Here is a 7,500-nt window from a genome sequence, read left to right as displayed (position 1 = left end):
AAACGGAATAGATTGAAGAGAAAGAGAGAGAGAGAAACGGAATAGATTGAAGAGAAAGAGAGAGAGAGAGAGAGAGAGAGAGAGACATGGAAACGGAATAGATTGAGATTGAAGAGAGAGAGAGACATGGAAACGGAATAGATTGAAGAGAGAGAGAGAGAAAGAGACATGGAAACGGAATAGATTGAAGAGAGAGAGAGAGAGAGAGAGAGAGAGAGAGAGAGAGAGAGAGAGAGAGACATGGAAATGGAATAGATTGAAGAGAGAGAGAGACATGGAAACGGAATAGATTGAAGAGAGAGAGAGACATGGAAACGGAATAGATTGAAGGGAGAGAGGGAGAGAGCGAGAGAGACATGGAAACGGAATAGATTGAAGAGAGAGAGAGAGACTTGGAAACATAATAGATTGAAGAGAGATGGAAGCGGAATTGACATCTCAACCTATTGCCATTAACAGGAATCGAACCCTGAACCTTCGGATTGACAAGCTGCAACACTACCTATAGTGCTATAGCTTTGTACAGGCTGAGGTTGTCTGTTGAAGATAAAAGTGAACCAGTGAAAGCAGCCGATCTACAAGCTCAGAAACACGTTGCTATCTGAAAAGTTTTGAGATTGTAGATCGGCTATTTTCAGAATGAACTATGTCATACATTGAAAAGACATACTCTCAAATAAGCATTTCAGGTTATCTTTAACAATTGCACTTGCATTAATTGACACAATCATGTTGTGTGCAATGCAACTTAAATGAAGTCTGCATCAAGTGGGCTTGAACTGGCAACCTTGAGGTTCTAAGGCACACACTTAAGGCGAGAAGCCATTTGGACCAACAGACCTGACCTGGTGAATGAGAGAGAGAGAGAGAGAGAGAGAGAGAGAGAGAGAGAGCGAGCGAGCGAGAGAGAGAGAGAGAGAGAGAGAGAGAGAGAGAGAGAGAGATGGAAACGGAATAGATTGAAGAGAGAGAGAGACATGGAAACGGAATAGATTGAAGAGAGAGAGAGACATGGAAACGGAATAGATTGAAGGGAGAGAGGGAGAGAGCGAGAGAGACATGGAAACGGAATAGATTGAAGAGAGAGAGAGACACTTGGAAACATAATAGATTGAAGAGAGATGGAAGCGGAATTGACATCTCAACCTATTGCCATTAACAGGAATCGAACCCTGAACCTTCGGATTGACAAGCTGCAACACTACCTATAGTGCTATAGCTTTGTACTGGCTGAGGTTGTCTGTTGAAGATAAAAGTGAACCAGTGAAAGCAGCCGATCTACAAGCTCAGAAACACGTTGCTATCTGAAAAGTTTTGAGATTGTAGATCGGCTATTTTCAGAATGAACTATGTTCATACATTGAAAAGACATACTCTCAAATAAGCATTTCAGGTTATCTTTAACAATTGCACTTGCATTAATTGACACAATCATGTTGTGTGCAATGCAACTTAAATGAAGTCTGCATCAAGTGGGGCTTGAACTGGCAACCTTGAGGTTCTAAGGCACACACTTAAGCGAGAAGCCATTGGACCAACAGACCTGACCTGGTGAATGAGAGAGAGAGAGAGAGAGAGAGAGAGAGAGAGAGAGAGAGAGAGAGAGAGAGAGAGAGAGAGAGAGAGAGAGAGAGAGAGATGGAAACGGAATAGATTGAAGAGAGAGAGAGACATGGAAACGGAATAGATTGAAGAGAGAGAGAGACATGGAAACGGAATAGATTGAAGGGAGAGAGGGGAGAGAGCGAGAGAGACATGGAAACGGAATAGATTGAAGAGAGAGAGAGAGAGACTTGGAAACATAATAGATTGAAGAGAGATGGAAGCGGAATTGACATCTCAACTATTGCCCATTAACAGGAATCGAACCCTGAACCTTCGGATTGACAAGCTGCAACACTACCTATAGTGCTATAGCTTTGTACAGGCTGAGGTTGTCTGTTGAAGATAAAACTGAACCAGTGAAAGCAGCCGATCTACAAGCTCAGAAACACGTTGCTATCTGAAAAGTTTTGAGATTGTAGATCGGCTATTTTCAGAATGAACTATGTCATACATTGAAAAAGACATACTCTCAAATAAGCATTTCAGGTTATCTTTAACAATTGCACTTGCATTAATTGACACAATCATGTTGTGTGCAATGCAACTTAAATGAAGTCTGCATCAAGTGGGGCTTGAACTGGCAACCTTGAGGTTCTAAGGCACACACTTAAGCGAGAAGCCATTGGACCAACAGACCTGACCTGGTGAATGAGAGAGAGAGAGAGAGAGAGAGAGCGATGAGAGAGAGAGAGAGAGAGAGAGAGAGAGAGAGAGAGACATGGAAACGGAATAGATTGAAGAGAGAGAGAGACATGGAAACGGAATAGATTGAAGAGAGAGAGAGACATGGAAACGGAATAGATTGAAGGGAGAGAGGGAAGAGAGCGAGAGAGACATGGAAACGGAATAGATTGAAGAGAGAGAGAGAGACTTGGAAACATAATAGATTGAAGAGAGATGGAAGCGGAATTGACATCTCAACCTATTGCCATTAACAGGAATCGAACCCTGAACCTTCGGATTGACAAGCTGCAACACTACCTATAGTGCTATAGCTTTGTACAGGCTGAGGTTGTCTGTTGAAGATAAAAGTGAACCAGTGAAAGCAGCCGATCTACAAGCTCAGAAACACGTTGCTATCTGAAAAGTTTGAGATTGTAGATCGGCTATTTTCAGAATGAACTATGTCATACATTTGAAAAGACATAGTCTCAAATAAGCATTTCAGGTTATCTTTAACAATTGCACTTGCATTAATTGACACAATCATGTTGTGTGCAATGCAACTTAAATGAAGTCTGCATCAAGTGGGGCTTGAACTGGCAACCTTGAGGTTCTAAGGCACACACTTAAGCGAGAAGCCATTGGACCAACAGACCTGGTGAATGAGAGAGAGAGAGAGAGAGAGAGAGAGCGAGAGATGAGAGAGAGAGGAGAGAGAGAGGAGAGAGAGAGAGAGAGAGAGAGAGATGGAAACGGAATAGATTGAAGAGAGAGAGAGACATGGAAACGGAATAGATTGAAGGGAGAGAGGGAGAGAGCGAGAGAGACATGGAAACGGAATAGATTGAAGAGAGAGAGAGAGACTTGGAAACATAATAGATTGAAGAGAGATGGAAGCGGGAATTGACATTCTCAACCTATTGCCATTAACAGGAATCGAACCCTGAACCTTCGGATTGACAAGCTGCAACACTACCTATAGTGCTATAGCTTTGTACAGGCTGAGGTTGTCTGTTGAAGATAAAAGTGAACCAGTGAAAGCAGCCGATCTACAAGCTCAGAAACACGTTGCTATCTGAAAAGTTTTGAGATTGTAGATCGGCTATTTTCAGAATGAACTATGTCATACATTGAAAAGACATACTCTCAAATAAGCATTTCAGGTTATCTTTAACAATTGCACTTGCATTAATTGACACAATCATGTTGTGTGCAATGCAACTTAAATGAAGTCTGCATCAAGTGGGGCTTGAACTGGCAACCTTGAGGTTCTAAGGCACACACTTAAGCGAGAAGCCATTGGACCAACAGACCTGACTGGTGAATATGAGAGAGAGAGAGAGAGAGAGAGAGAGAGAGAGAGAGAGAGAGAGAGAGAGAGAGAGAGAGAGAGAGAGAGGAGGAGAGTGAGAGAGAGAGAGAGACATGGAAACGGAATAGATTGAAGAGAGAGAGAGAGACATGGAAACGGAATAGATTGAAGAGAGAGAGAGACATGGAGAAGACGGAATAGATTGAAGGGAGAGAGGGGAGGAGAGCGAGAGAGACATGGAAACGGAATAGATTGAAGAGAGAGAGAGAGACTTGGAAACATAATAGATTGAAGAGAGATGGAAGCGGAATTGACATCTCAACCTATTGCCATTAACAGGAATCGAAACCTGAACCTTCGGATTGACAAGCTGCAACACTACCTATAGTGCTATAGCTTTGTACAGGCTGAGGTTGTCTGTTGAAGATAAAAGTGAACCAGTGAAAGCAGCCGATCTACAAGCTCAGAAACACGTTGCTATCTGAAAAGTTTTGAGATTGTAGATCGGCTATTTTCAGAATTAACTATGTTATACATTGAAAAGACATACTCTCAAATAAGCATTTCAGGCTATCTTTAACAATTGCCAACTTGCATTAATTGACACAATCATGTTGTGTGCAATGCAACTTAAATGAAGTCTGCATCAAGTGGGGCTTGAACTGGCAACCTTGAGGTTCTAAGGCACACACTTAAGCGAGAAGCCATTGGACCAACAGACCTGACCTGGTGAATGAGAGAGAGAGAGAGAGAGAGAGAGAGAGAGAGAGAGAGAGAGAGAGAGAGAGAGAGAGAGAGAGAGAGAGAGAGAGAGAGAGAGGAGAGAGAGAGGGGAGGAGGAGAGAGAGAGAGAGAGAGAGAGGAGGAGGGAGAGAGAGAGAGAGAGAGAGAGAGAGAGAGAGAGAGAGAGAGAGAGAGAGATGACATTTTACATCCTGCCAAGTGAAAAGCAACATGTGGTTTCACAGTGTCTGAATTAAATATTAGATTGTAATGTCTTAAAAAATTGCACATGCATTATTTGATGCAGTCATGTTTTGTGCGATGCAATTGAAAAGTGGAATGACCCACCTACAGACAGAGCCAGATAGACAGACAGAGTGAGAGAAACAGACAGCTCAACCTATTGCCATTGACAGGAATCAAACTCTCAACCTTCGGACTCACAGAATGAGACACTACAAGTAGTGCTATAGCTTCATCCAGGCTGAAGTTGTCTGTTGAAGATCATACACTTTTGCCTTCTGTCATGAACCAAGCCCCTGTTTCACTAACACTAAGATCACTCGTTCACAAACCATTTACCAATAGAGAAATTGTATGTCTCCTCGAAACCGAAACCAGTGAAAGCAGCCGATCTACAAGCTCACAAAACGTTGCTATCTGAAAAGTTGTGAGATTGTAGATCGGATATTTTCACAATGAAGTACGTCATACATTGAAAAAACATACTCTCAAATAAGCATTTCATGTTATCTTTACCGTTTGCATATGTATTCATTGATACAGTCATGTTTTTTGCAATTCAACTTAAATGAGTCTGCATCAAGTGAGACTTGAACCGGCAACCTTGCGGTCATGAGGCACTCGCTTAAGGGAGAAGCCATTGGACCAACAGACAAGAACCAGTGAAAAAGGAGATCACACAGATGATACAGTTTCACGCAAATAGCTGAAAAATCCTGGGTTTAAGTGTTTTTCAAACTGCTCAAAATTGCAGACAATCTAAGGGCGGAGCTTACTGGTTAACGTGATACATGTGTTCCTCATGAGTCAAGGCACATGTGTAAGCAGGTTTAATGGCTGTCGGCCAAACGAGGCATGACTTTTGCCTGTTTAAAGTTTGCATTTAAAAAAAATCGCTATAGCGCCCCCCTTTGACCAATTGGAGTAAGATTGGTTTCAGTGATATTTGGAATGACCCTCAACATTACCGCAAAGTTTCAAAGAAATGTGAGTCTGCATGTATGTGTTAGGGGCAGATGAATAATTGTCATAAAACTGCAATATTCATTGGCTCATTAAAGCTTCATTTTTTCACTTATGGAAAATCTTTGCTGCTTGTTTGTCGGCATAGGTCCAAAGTTCATGTGTAAAACGTTTCGTGCAGATTACTAAAAAATCCCAGGAGGAGATAGGTTTTAACTGTTTTTCATATAATTCAAAATGGTGGGAGATCTAAAGGTCAGAGGTCAAAAGTCAGAGTGTGAAAGTTGTTCATCATGAGTAGACGCATGTGTGTATTGAAGTTTCATGGCTGTAGGTCAAACAGGGCATGAGTTGTACCTGTTCAAAGTTGGCATTTTGCTATAGCGCCACCTTTTGACGAAAGATTGTGAGAATTATTTCTTGATAGTTTTTCATGACCATCTACCATATGGCCAAGTTTCGTAAAAAGCGTATGCACGGTTCAGCCAGAACTGCGAAAAGTGGCAGAAGAAAAAAGAGGGCAACATTAAAACAGGTCCAGAGCTGAGCTCTGGCCCCGTAATGACCCACCTACCAGAGCCAGATAGACAGAGTGAGAGAAACAGACAGCTCAACCTATTGCCATTGACAGGAATCAAACTCTCAACCTTCAGACTCACAGGCTGAGACACTACCTGTAGTGCTATAGCTTCATCCAGGCTGAAGTTGTCTGTTGAAGATCATAAACTTTTGCCTTCTGTCATGAACCAAGCCCCTGTTTCACTAACACTAAGATCACTCGTTCACAAACCATTTACCAATAGAGAAATTGTATGTCTCCTCTCGAAACCGAAACCAGTGAAAGCAGCCGATCTACAAGCTCACAAAACGTTGCTATCTGAAAAGTTGTGAGATTGTAGATCGGCTATTTTCACAATGAAGTACGTCATACATTGAAAAAACATACTCTCAAATAAGCATTTCATGTTATCTTTACCGTTTGCACATGTATTCATTGATACAGTCATGTTTTTTGCAATTTAACTTAAATGAGTCTGCATCATGTGAGGCTTGAACTGGCAACCTTCAGGTTGTGAGGCACGCGTTTAAGGGAGAAGCCATTGGACCAACAGACAAAAACCTGTGAAAAAGGAGATCGCTCAGATGATACAGTTTCACGCAAATAGCTGGAAAATCCTGGGTTTAAGTGTTTTTCAAACTGCTCAAAATTGCGGGACAATCTAAGGGCGGAGCTTACTGGTCAACGTGATACATGTGTTCCTCATGAGTCAAGGCACATGTGTAAGCAGGTTTAATGGCTGTCGGCCAAACGAGACATGACTTTTGCCTGTTTAAAGTTTGCATTTTCAAAAAATCGCTATAGCGCCCCCCCTTTGACCAATTGGAGTAAGATTGGTTTCAGTGATATTTGAAATGACCCTCAACATTACCGCAAAGTTTCAAAGAAATGTGAGTCTGCATGTATGTGTTAGGGGCAGATGAATATTTGTCATAAAACTGCAATATTCATTGGCTCATTAAAGCTTCATTTTTTCACTTATGGAAAATCTTTTGCACATGTTTTTCGGCATAGGTTCAAAGTTCATGTGTAAAACGTTTCGTGCAGATTACTAAAAAATCCCAGGAGGAGATAGGTTTTAACTGTTTTTCATATTATTCAAAATGGTGGGAGATCTAAAGGTCAGAGGTCAAAAGTCAGAGTGTGAAAGTTGTTGATCATGAGTAGACGCATATGTATAATTGAAGTTTCATGGCTGTAGGTCAAACAGGGCATGAGTTGTACCTGTTCAAAGTTGGCATTTTGCTATAGCGCCACCTTTTGACGAAAGATTGTGAGAATTATTTCTTGATAGTTTTCATGACCATCTACCATATGGCCAAGTTTCGTAAAAAGCGTATGCACGGTTCAGCCAGAACTGCCAAAAGTGGCGGAAGAAAAAAGAGGGCAACATTAAAACAGGTCCAGAGCTGAGAGCTCTGGCCCCGTAACT

Source organism: Gymnoscopelus braueri (genome assembly GCF_963280865.1).
Source record: "Gymnoscopelus braueri genome assembly, chromosome: 5".
Classification (NCBI taxonomy): Eukaryota; Metazoa; Chordata; class Actinopteri; order Myctophiformes; family Myctophidae; genus Gymnoscopelus; species Gymnoscopelus braueri.
Note: the sequence above shows the minus strand (reverse complement) of the source record.